This window comes from Equus quagga, chromosome 6 (assembly GCF_021613505.1).
Source record: "Equus quagga isolate Etosha38 chromosome 6, UCLA_HA_Equagga_1.0, whole genome shotgun sequence".
NCBI lineage: Eukaryota > Metazoa > Chordata > Mammalia > Perissodactyla > Equidae > Equus > Equus quagga.
Window position 1 is genome coordinate 112,793,470 of NC_060272.1, and position 12,580 is coordinate 112,806,049.

The 12,580-nt window shown below is 34.2% G+C and overlaps 1 non-coding gene across 1 annotated transcript; it reads right to left on the reverse strand.

Annotated features, from left to right (window-relative positions):
- Nucleotides 1–9,235: 9,235 nt before the first annotated feature.
- Nucleotides 9,236–9,342, reverse strand: LOC124241416 (U6 spliceosomal RNA). The gene has a single exon (XR_006889198.1). It is a non-coding gene; the product is annotated as a U6 spliceosomal RNA (small nuclear RNA).
- Between the last annotated feature and the right edge of the window lie 3,238 nt (nt 9,343–12,580).

Sequence of the window (12,580 nt, forward strand, 5' to 3'; positions counted from 1 at the left end):
AAGAGGGAGATTGATGACAGATGTTAGCTCAGGGCCAATCTTCCTCACCAAAAAATAAATAAATAATATAAATATTTCCTTGCTACCTCCTGTGTATAAGACATTGAAATGACTTATATGGTTTTAAATGTATACTTACAATATATATACTTGTATGATTTTCATGGACTGGATAAGATAATGAATCAATATGTTTGGCAGAGCATGGACACCTAGAAGATAATTGGCAAGTATTAGTTGTTATCAGTCTTGTTAGTCATATTAGAATATGTTGATCTTCCATTAAACAAATTTCATTTAGCAAATTAGATTAAGTATTATTTCAATGTTATATAGATTTGCTAAATATTTGGGAGAAATGTGTTTACATGCTTTTTTTCTCCTGTTATTTCTTAACCATCCATTGGTCTTTCTTCTTTCTTTTATTAACTCTCTAAAATTTCCAGACTCAAATCTTCATGTTTTCCATTCTTAGCTATTGGTCTCAGTGAAACTTTAGATATAGTTTAATCAAAGGCATCTAAAAATGTAATGTAATTTGACTTTTATATCCTAAGACTTCCTTTTAATTTTGAAATAACAAGGCAGTCTTGTTCACTGTTGAAAATCAATATCTCAAAGGCAGGCCAGTAACCTTCCTAATTTGAGCTCTTGATCCATGTGACAATTTAGAATGTTATACTTCTTAAAGTGAGAAGTTACATACTGGCTAATCTATGTCACTCGAAGCTGTTGTCAGGTACAAGACAGTAAAATTGTTAGGCTACCAAAGTAATTAGCCACTGTGTTAAGTCGTACTAGGCTATGGTGCCTAGAAGATTAAAAAGCATTTGTGAACAGAATTGAGTCTGCAGCTGCTCTGTAGCATCCCATGCAAAATTCAGTCACTATCTTAAAAGATTAGGATGGGGTACCTACCTCTGGGGTGAATGCTTCTGAAAAAACGTTCACATTCTCAATCCTCCGAAATTCAGGGAGCCTGATTTATCACGAGCTCTTTTGAGTGGCGGTACTTGAACTTTCCATTCCAATACTAATGATTAATGTATAAGAGTTGTGCAGTTTAATATCATTTTTTTCTCCCTGAAGCTTCTTGGATCCTGATTTCAGTAACTGATTTAACATATAAATTGGCCCAAACTTGGCAAAAATCAGGAATATTTAACGGGGCACAGATGGTGCAGCAGAAAGCAATATCCAGAGATTTGGTGACTCGAGTGCTCTCTAACCCTCCACCAGCTGCTTTAGCTCAAGTGTGAATAAAGACCTTTTAAGAATCAATGAAAATGTCTTGTGTTGTGCCTAAGTATTGGCCACCCAACTGAAATGACACCGAAAACAGAAACAACCATATGGTTTTAAGGGTATTAGAGAAAAAAGTAGGCTGCAGCTTGATACTTAAGATTAAGTAAAGTGTTACAGATGATTCCTTGCACATTGCATACTTCTAAGAAACATCTGATATGAAAAAATATACTCTGCCTCACTTGGCTGTCTCTTAGTTTTCTGTTTTAAATATATAAGAAAGTAAAACAGACAACAGTTGCCTAAGGCCAGAGGATAATGCAGAAGACATCCCACAGGTTCTTTTAAGAACTGAAATAAAATCACAATCAGTATATTTTTGATATACTGATACAGTGTGAACAATGAATTTTTTTCAATGGCTGGAGGGGCTCTGTATGGCTTCCTCAGCTTGCAGGAAGTGATGACTGATTACACTAAACGTGGGAACTTTGATACCTTTCATGTAGCTGAAGACCTCCAGCAGAAGTTTTCATTCTCAGTAGATAATATTAAATAAGTGGACCATATTTCTCTAAGTATACATTAAAACTCAAGCGGTTGTGCTTAATCTAGAATGTGTTTCTAGCCTAGAATGTAAAAGATATTCAACTTAAACCAGAGTTTTATATTTTTCTATGACTTTTTATTAATCATAGGGAGTGAACATATGGAAGGAACTTGCTAAAGAAGTGGGAAATAAAAGAAGCATTATTAAAATAAGGCAAAAAAAAAGAATGGATATGAACCTAATATGTAAAGAGAATTACTTAAATATCTATGCCACACACTAATATATTCTACTAAAGGGATAATTTACTTTAAAAACTAAGTGTTTTAAATTAACTACTTGCCATCATAATTGTATATATGATGATTTATCATAATTGTGTATTTTAAATGATTTGTCACTTGGATATTTAAGAAACAAACAATTTCATCTAAATTCTCCCAGTTCTGAATTGGATTAGTCTACATATTATCTACAAGAGTAAAATATGAATATACTTTAAATGACTATTTGCTGTTCCAAATGAAATTTTATACTTTTTTAGTCGAATGCTTTATCTGAATATCATTGTGAAGCAGTAGTATGAGCCTTATCTTCAAGCAGAATAGTGTAAACTTTAGGTTAGAATAAAACTGCAGAAAATTGGAAGCAGGTAAGATGTGCTGGCAAATTTGTTGTGTGTTTATTTGGGGCCTTCAAGTGAATCCTTTCCTAAGTACCTAAAAGGATTACATGATGAAATATTTTGTGCTAGAGTGGGTGAGAAAATATAAGAGGCAAAATTGGAGAGTTCAATTTTAAATTTTTATTGGAAATTTGCCAAGTAAATCAAGGGTTATTTAGGAGCACAAAGAGCAGGGTTAATAGACTCAAGAGCCACAGGCAAGATAGGCTGTCATCTAGGATGTTGCTTCATTTGTTTGATTAAAAAATTAAAAGAATAGAGGTGGTGAAAAGAAGGCTGAGCCAGCTGCAACAGGGGAACAATTGCAATCTTTCATTCACTTTTTAAATCCAACTCTGTTATCAGATCCAAAGCACACTGGTTCAGTGGGGGCTGAGTTCCGTGAGGAAGAACATTGCAATGCCCTTGGGTCCTTTCTCAAAGGAGACCCTTGGGAAAAGAGGAATCCCAGATATTTTAAGTCTGTTATATGCAGTCTCACTAGCGCTGATACGGGATGTCCTGAATTGCTGTCATGGCCTCCTTGTTAGAGGGAGTCTGTGGGATGAGATAATACAGGGAGTTCCGGCACAAACATCTCACATTGGATACAATAGGTACACAGGCCCAGTTTTTGCTTATTTACTTTGTCTTTAGTGCATAATTAGAAGGACATATTGAGCTGGTGGAAGAGTCCTCACAGTGGTTTCCTGACCTGAGATGTAGAAAGATGATGTCAGAAAAGGCCAACTTCAAGCTCCCAGAACTGTTCCCCATCTCTCCCTGCCAAGTTAGTAAATCATAAATAATGTTTCATCGTGAGGGAAACTGTTGAAATTTTAAATGCAATCCATGACTTTAAAGGATGCAGAGGCTTGTGGTCTCCATTATAATCCTTTTATTTCACCTGTTTGTCATCCCTCCCTGAAAAAAATAAAAAAGATCAAAGATGGAGCATGGCTAACTTAGTCAAGTGGTATTTCCAGCTGCTTTGCCATATATGGTATCTGCACTGGAAGAGATTTATACAAATTCTCCATTTGTACCCTCCTTCCAGATGATCAGAGTTACTTGGTTTCAATTTAATTCAATTATATCCCTTCCACCTTGGCAAAGGCAGTGATTTGTACTCACCAGCGCTGACAACTAATCCAAGTCTGGGTTTGCCTTTCCTGTCTGCAGTGTCCTTGCCAACAACCATGTCTAAAGAGCTGATAGAAAATTACATTTATTGACATAGAAGGTCACATAATATTGTCTCAGATCAAGGCGTTTATTTAATGGCAAAGGTAGTGCCATAATTGGCACATGGCTATGGATGACTATTCCTACCATATAACATCACTAGAAGCAACCAGACTAAGAGAGTGATGGAGTGGCCAATTGAAGGCTCAGCTAAATTGTCACCTCAGGGAAAAAACCTTGAGAGATTGGGACTGTGTCTCAGAATTGTAGTAAATATACTTAGTCAAGTGTAGATGTATAATGTTTTAACTTCAATAGGTATGTTTGTCTGGGGGAGGGTGGAATGAAAGTAGAATTGGCCCCCCTGTCACTCACACTGACTGTCCTCTTAAATATGTGCTTTCCATCCTTGGTACTCTAAGTTCTGATGGATTAAATGTCCTGCTTTCTAGGCAGAACCCTTCCTCCAAGGAATATGATAACGATTACACTAAACTTAAAGTAATGACTTTTTGCTGGTCACTTTGAGTATTGTAAGCTGGTATGTTAGAAAGTAGAGAAATGAGTTATAATACTGGCATGGGTAATAAATTCATATTGTTATGCGGAGCTTGGTATGGTGTTGCATAAAAGGACCTATAAGTATGTCTAGAACTCAGGTTTCACTAGGAAATCTTTTGGTGTTTTCATGCTCTGTGACACTCTTGAATGTACTTGATGGAACCACTACCTGTCAAAGATCAAGAAAAACAAAGTCTCACACCCTTTTGGGATGAAAGTCTGGATCACTGTATCAGGTCAGCACCCTAGACTAGCTGAAGAATTGACTAGAAATGAGGGGGAACCTAGAAAGGGTTGTGGGGTAGGGAGATAACGAAGATCAGTCAACCAATGAAATCAGTTACAGACACAGGACCAGTTGTAGTAGCACACTGAAAATTCAGTCACAGAGTAGACATAATGGGGCACAAATGATCTCAACGGTAAGGGTTTTGCTGTTTCAGATGTTTATTGTGTTCTGAATCACATCTTCTCTGCTTTAGCTTTGATTTTTACTGCATCCGTGTGGAGAGTTCCATCTAGCACAACAAAAAAATAAAAATAAACAAGATAAAAGTCAATTTTACTATGAATTGTGATGCAGATATCATAAAGTATTTGAAAACTATTATAAAAATCATTCTACATTATCAGATGGAATTAATTCAAGAAATATAAGGTTAGATTAATAATAGATAATACCAAGTAAAAATATTGAGTTGTAAAATTCATAGAAAACAAATAAATACCTTCTTTAATATCTCTAAAATAATTAAGGGAAAAGATAAGAAAAAGAGGGTAAAGAGAAATGAACTGAGAATTCACAGAGAAAGAAATAAAAATAGATGTTATACATATGAAAATATTTTGGGCTTCACATATATTTATATATATATAATATATATATTATTTATTACTATATTAATTACCAATTAAATTGTCAAATATTAAAATGATTAATAATAAGCTTGTCAAGATTCTGGGAAAACAGTTGTCACATACTATTGATATTTTTGTAAATTGTTGCCTCTTTTTTTTTTTGGTGAGGAAGATTGTCCCTGAGCTACCATCTGTTGTCAATCCTCTTTTTGCTTGAGGAAGATTGTCCCTGAGCTAACATCTGTGCCAATATTCCCCCATTCTGTATGTGGGGTACCACCCAGGTACACAATCAGCATGGCTTGATGGGCAGTGTGTAGGTCCATGCCTGGGATTCAAACCTATGAACTTCAGGCCACCAAAGCAGAGCATGCAAACTTAACCACTACACCACCATGCTGGCCCCAAATTGTTGCAGTTTTTGAAGGCTATTTGCAAATATGTTATAAAACAAATTCACATTACTTCTGATTAAACAGTTCCATTTGTAGGAAGATATCTTGTATAATCACAAGGTTGTAGAAGGCAGAATCAGTATGAAGGAGTGCTATGCAGAATTGCTTGCCATTGTATACAAACTAAAACATCAATGTCTACCAGTAGGATACAGCTTCAAATGAAATCTCACATCTATATGATAGAATTATTTTTAACTATTCAAATATGAGATCAAGTAATATGTCCTAACAGAGGAAAAGCTTTCCAATATATATTGTTAAGTGAAAAAGAAAGTTTCATGATGGTTGTACACCTATGTATATGTAGACCATTTTTAGTAAAGCATATTAGATACAGTTAATAGTGATTATTTCTGGAGACTGAGGAAGAAGCTTGGATGCTGGGAGGGGTCTATTTTCACTCTATAGCCTTCTGATCCATTTGAATGTTATAATTTAACCCATATTACTTTTATTATAAAATTTATTTTAATATGTATACATGTCCCAAAAAATCATACAAAAATATCATTAGAAAGGATCTCAAATAATAATTAGACCCTATTATGCCCAGGGCAACATACAACTATATAGAAACAAACACCTAGAGTTCTCAGAGTGCAATTAATAGATGTGTAATAATCTGATATGAGATACAGGTTGGTGGGCCTACAAATAGGATAAAGTAATGAGGAAATGCTGACCTTGAGCAAGTCTAGCACAGAAATCACATGTCAGGGAAGGAGATTTTTATATAATCCTGGAAGTTGAGTTGGAGTTAATAGGAAACAGAAAGAGTTGTGAGAATGATTTGGCTAATACTGCTGAGTCACAGCTTTCTCATTTGGGAAGATGATTGGGTGCAATTACCTATTTATAATTTAGTTGCTAATGTTGACCGAGATGTTAAGTTCAAATATTAACCCTGTAGCTTACAAATTTTGGCTTTACCTTAAAAGACAAGTTAAGCCCTTTACAATATATGTTTACAGGCTAAAATGACCCATAAAATTAAGAAATGTATTTAAAAGTAATTAAACTATTAGGTGTGGAAGAGCATACGTTCCAGATAAATGGTTGCACGTTTGTCATTGACTTTTGCGCAGACATTCGTCCACATGAGCAGTAACAGTTTAATAAGGCAAAGCCAGGTTTCTTCACTCGGAATACTTCCTTGCTGCTTGACATAAGGCTCGGCTTCTAGGGAGTTCAGGTAGACAAGACAACCTCCAGGTTTCCTTTCTGCCCTCTGTTTCTAAAATTGTCTTGTTTCCAAGAAATATTTCATTTATCAGTAAGTCACATATAAAATAGCCTCAGGAACAGTCAAATATATTTCTGTTAAGAGAGGCTAATTTTGTTAGTACATTTTCCAATTACATTTCCATTTTTTAATTGGATTAGAAAATCACCCCACAGGCTGTTCTAAAGGGGATACTTTCAAAATCAGTAATCATGTATATTGTATATGTTCCATTCTATTATTACGATTTCCTCACAATAAAGTTGAGGCACCCGTAGCTAGGGTTTTTTTTTTTTTTTCCATTTTACTATCTGAAGAATCTTTTCTGTTCACACCTTGAAGGTCAACAGTGCCAATTTATTCGCCCTGACATCAGAAATGTGAATGTAATGATTATTCACTTTTCAATTGAAAATGCATAACCGTCTACTCAAATCTACATTATTGGGTAAATCTTTTCCCCAAGATGGAAACTTCAAAGTTACATTCTACTTAGATTAATGGACAGCAGCTCACTTATTATTTAACCAGGGAGAGAGATCTCAAAGATAACAGTGCTATTTGGGATTAACAGCAAATTCAGCACAAATCTGAACACAGTCTGAAAAATATCTTTGTAAGCATTTTCTGGAAAAAAATGAAATAGAACCAATCAACTCTAATTAAAGGATATTAAATTAAACATTAGTTAAATTATTCTTTACTCAGAAATTTCTGATTTAGCTTGCTTTCATTCTTTTTTGGTTTTCTGAATATTGGGCCAGAACAAACTTTGGGTCAATTTATAGAGCTCTATAGTGCCTATATTTATGGATATCAAACATGAATTATCAGAAGAATTGTGTTTAATAAACAAGTAGCTATTTTGTAATTCATATATACAGATAATCTCTGATGATTCTTCCATGATAGTTATTACATATAATCACAACATGTTCTTAAAACGTTACAGTTGAGGTAGCTTTGGGTAAGACACACATTTTGATTACAAATTATATATAATTTAATTTACAGAAAATTGTAATATTATCTTCTGAGTTTTAGAAATAGGCTCCCATTCCCAATTATTTGAAAACTAACTCTAGAGTAATATTTTGATATTTTTTGGTATTTTGATTCACTTTAGAACATGTAAAATATCCTCTATTAGGAGAGAACAATAAATTTCCGTGGTCCATCTAACATACTCTTCAACAATATTTTATGGGTCACTTGTTTCTGCTGTCATTTTGTGTGTGGCATGCTTACGAATAACTTTGGGTTTAAATTAACATATGGAACCTGATAACACTGTAATGAAGTATAACTGAGGTGCTGTGATGTGTGGATAGATTTCCACATGATTATTCTTAGCTCCAAGGCTGGTATTTTCACTCTAAGGCACTTTGTCAATCCTAAGAGTATTTTTTGTAGTGTCTTTAGGGTTTTCTATACCATGTCATTGGCAAAGAGAGGTAACTTTACTTTTTCCTTTCGAAGTTGGACGCTTTTTATTGCCAAATCTCTTTGACTAAGAATTCTAGTACTATGTCCAATGAAATTGCTGAGAGTGGGCATTCTTGCCTTGTTCCTGATTTTGGAGGAAAAACTTTCAGTTTTTCACCATTGAGTATGATGTTAGCTCTGGGCTTTTATCATGTTGAAGTAAACTCCTTCTATAACAAGTTTCTTGAGAGTATTTATTATGAAAAGATGTTGAATTTTGTAAAATACTTTTTATGCATCTATTGAGATGATCTTATGCTATTTATCCTTCTTCCTGTTAATGTGGTGTACCACTTTAATTGATTTCTGAACCATCTTTACCTCTCAGGTATAAATCCCATTAGATCATGCTATATGATCTTCTTAAAATTCTGCTGAATTCAGTTTGCTAGTTATTTTCTTGCGTATTTTTGCATCTTTATCTGTCAGGGACTTACATTGATCTGTCAGGTTCATTACATTGAACCATCTTTACCTCTCAGGAATAAATCCCATTAGATCATGCTATATGATCTTTTTAAAATTCTGCTGAATTCAGTTTGCTAGTTATTTTCTTGTGTATTTTTGCATCTTTATCTGTCAGGGACTTGGCATCTAGTTCTCTTTTCTAGTAGTCTCTTTTGTGGCTTTGGTAGTGGGTAATGCTGGCCTCATAGAATGAGTTTGAAAGTGTTCCTTCTTCTTCAATTTGTTTGGAAGAGTTTAATAAGGATTGGTGTTAATTCTTTTTAAAATAATTACTGGAAGTCACAAATGAAACCTTCCAGTCCTGAGCTTTTCATTGTTGGGAGGTCATGATTACTGATTCAGTCTCCTTATTTCTTATTGATCTGTTAAGATTTTCTATATTTTCATGATTCAGACTGTCCATTTCTTCTAACTTATATAGTTTGTTGGTGTAAATTTTCATAGTTCCCTCATGATTTTTTAATGTCTGTGGCGGCAATTGTAAAATCTTTCATTCCTGATTTTGTTTATTGGCGTCTTCTTTCTTTTTTCTTCTTCTCTTTAATATGTAATACTTCATGAATTTGTGTGTCATCCTTGTGCAGCGGCTATACTAAACTTTTCTTTATCATTCCAGTTTTAGTCTATGTGCTGATCAAGTGAGGACTCTGATGTTTTTTCTTGGTTGATCTAGCTAAAGTTTTGTCAATTTTATCTTCTCAAAAAACTCTTACTTTCATTGATCTTTTCTATTGTCATTCTAGTTCTATTTGATTTATTTCAGTTCTAATCTTTATTATTTCCTTCATTTTTGTAACTTTGGACTTAATTTGTTCTTTTTGTTCTAGTTTGTTGTTTTTCCTGGAGGTGTAAAATTAGGTTATTTATGTGAGATCTTTTTTTTTAATGTAGGCATTTGTCACTATGCAATTCCTCCTTAGAATTACATATGTTACATATTCTAAGTTTTAGTATGTTGTGTTTTCTTTTTAGTTTGTCTCAAGATATTTTCTAATTTCTCTTTTGATTTTTTTCTTCCACCCATTGGTTGCTCAAGAGTGAGTTATTTAATATCCATATATTTGTGAGTTTACCAGTTTTCCTCTTGCAGTTTACTTCTAGTTTCATACCCTTGTGGTCAGAAAAGATACTTGTGATGATTTCAATCTTCTTAAATTTTTAAAGGTTTATTTTGTGAACTAGCATGTGATCTACCCTGGAGAAAGTTTGATGTGTGCATGTGAAGAATGCATATTCTACTGCTGTTGGGCAGGTGTTCTGTATATGCTGGTTAGGTCCATTTGTCTATTGTGCTGTTGAGGCCTGCTATTGCCTTAATGACCTTTTTGTCTAGATGTTATATCCATTACTGAAAGATATTGAAGTCTCTTATTATTATTGTATTGTCTCTTTCTCCCTTCAGTTCTGTCAAAATGTTTTGAATATTTAGATGTTCTGATGTTGGGTGCAAATATATTTTTAATTGTTATATCTTCATGGTGAATTGACCCTTTATCATTATATAATGTCCTTCTTTGTCTCTTGTGACAGTGTTGGACTCAAAGTCTATTTTGTCTGATATAAGTAATACCAGCCCTGTTTTCTTTCGATTCCCATTTGCATGGATATCTTTTTCCATCCCTTCAATTTCAGTCCATATGTATTTTCATATCTAAAGTGAGTCTCCTTAAACTGCATATAGTTGGATCTTGGGTTTTTTTTGTTCTTTTTTTAAGCCTTTCAGGTATTCTATGTCTTTGGTTTGGGGTGTTTAATCCATTTACATTTAAAGTAATTACTGACAGGGAATTCCTTGCTATTGCCGTTTTGTTAATCATTGTCTCTTTGCCTTATCATTTTTGTTTTGTTTTGTTTTTGGTGAGGAAGATTGGCCCGAGCTAACATCTGTTGCCAATCTTCTTTTTGCTTGAAGAAAATTGTTGCTGAGCTAACATCTGTAACAATCTTCATCTATTTTGTATGTGGGACGCTGCCACAGTATGGCTTGATGAGCAGTGTGTAGGTGTGCGCTGGGCATCCAAACCCAGGAACACTGGCTCGCCAAAGCGGAGTGCACAAACTTAACCACTACACCACTGGACTGGCCCACCTTATGGTTTTTTGTCCCTCTTTTTCTCTCCTGCTATTTTCCTTGTGTTCACTGATTTTTTTCTTTGTATTGATATGCTTTGATTTCTTTCTCTTTTTCTTTTGTGTAACTTCTATAGGTATTCTCTTTGTGGTTATAATGGGGTTTACATAAATCAGCTTATAGTTATAACAGTGTTTTAAGCTGATAACTACTTAACTTCAATAACATAGAAAAACTCTATACTTTTCCTTCTTTCTTCCAATTTATGTTGTTGATGACACAATTCACATTGATTTATATCATATATCCATTAACATATTTTTATAGTTATAGTTATTTTTTATAATATATTATAGTACTTATAGTATTTTAATTTTTATACTAAAATTAAAAGTGATTTATCTACCACCAATAAAGTATTACAGTATTCTGTATTTGATATATATTTACTTTTACTAGACAATTTTATACTTTTATATGCTTTTGTATGCTGTTTTTCAGGGTTTTTTTTTCAATTTAGAATTCCCTTTAGCATTTCTTATAAGTCAAGTGTAATAGTGATGAACTCTCTCAGCTTTTGCTTGTCTGGGAAAGTCTTTGTATCTTCATTTTAGAAGTCCAGTTTTCCTGGGTATCGTGTTCTTCACTGGCAGTATTTTTCTTTCAGCCCTTTGAATACATTAGCCTTTCCATCCCTCCCCAGACTACAGTGTTTCTGGTGAGAATCCCTCCGATAGTCTTGAGGAAGTTCCCTGGTATGTGACATTTCACTTTTCTTGTTGCTTTCATAATTCTTCTTTGTCTTTGATGGTCATTTTATTATAATGTGTCTTGGTGTGGCCCTCTTTGAGTTCCACTTATTGGTAGCCATTGGTCTTCCCAAACCTAGATGTCTATTTCCTTACCCAGATTTGGGAAATTTGGGGCCATTATCTCTTTGAATAGCCTACTACATCTTTCTCTGTTGGTCCTTTTATGGTGTCCCATAAGTTGCTTTAGCTTTCTTCATTCTTTTTTATTCTTTTTCATTTTGCTCCTCTTACTAATTTCTAATAATTTGTCTTTGAGTTCACCGATCCTTTTTTGTACTTGATCTAGTCTTCTGTTCAACTCCTTTAGTGATTTTTCGTTTCACTTATTATATTCTTCAACTTTATGATATCTGTTTGATACTATTTATTATTTTCTATCTCTGTTAAAATTCTCAGTTTGTTCATACATTGTTCTCTTGACCTTTTTGGGTACCATTATGATGGCTATTTTGAATTTTCTTTCAGGTAAATCTTATATCTCCATTTCATTACAGTCAATTTCTAGAGATTTATTGTGTTTTTTCATTTAGAACATACTTCCTTTTTAAAAAAATTTCCTTGATTTTTTGTGTTTGTGTCTGCGCATTAGACAATACAGCCCCCTTTCTCAGTCTTCATGCACTAGTCTTGTGTAAGTTAATACCCACACACATCAGCCCAGTCAGAGATTCTAGGCAGCCTTTCAAACGTTCAAGTGAGTGCAAACTGCCATCATGTTCTCAGTGGCCCCTAAGCATCTAGAGTATGCTGGATTCCCATCAGTGCTGAGACTGTTGAAACAAAATCCAGTGCTTTATAAAATTGCCAGAAAAATAAGAGCATTGCATGTGTTGGTCCAATTTTTTTCCCTCCCTGGGAGAAGCTGGGACCTGTGGGGTTTTTTGCCTGCTTGCTTTGTGCTGAGCTGGGTGATGGGGTTGTGTCTTGTATTAGTTTGCTAGTTCAAACAGTAGTCTTTGTTCTCAATGGCCCCCAAGGAATCAGAATACTCTTGTCTCAGA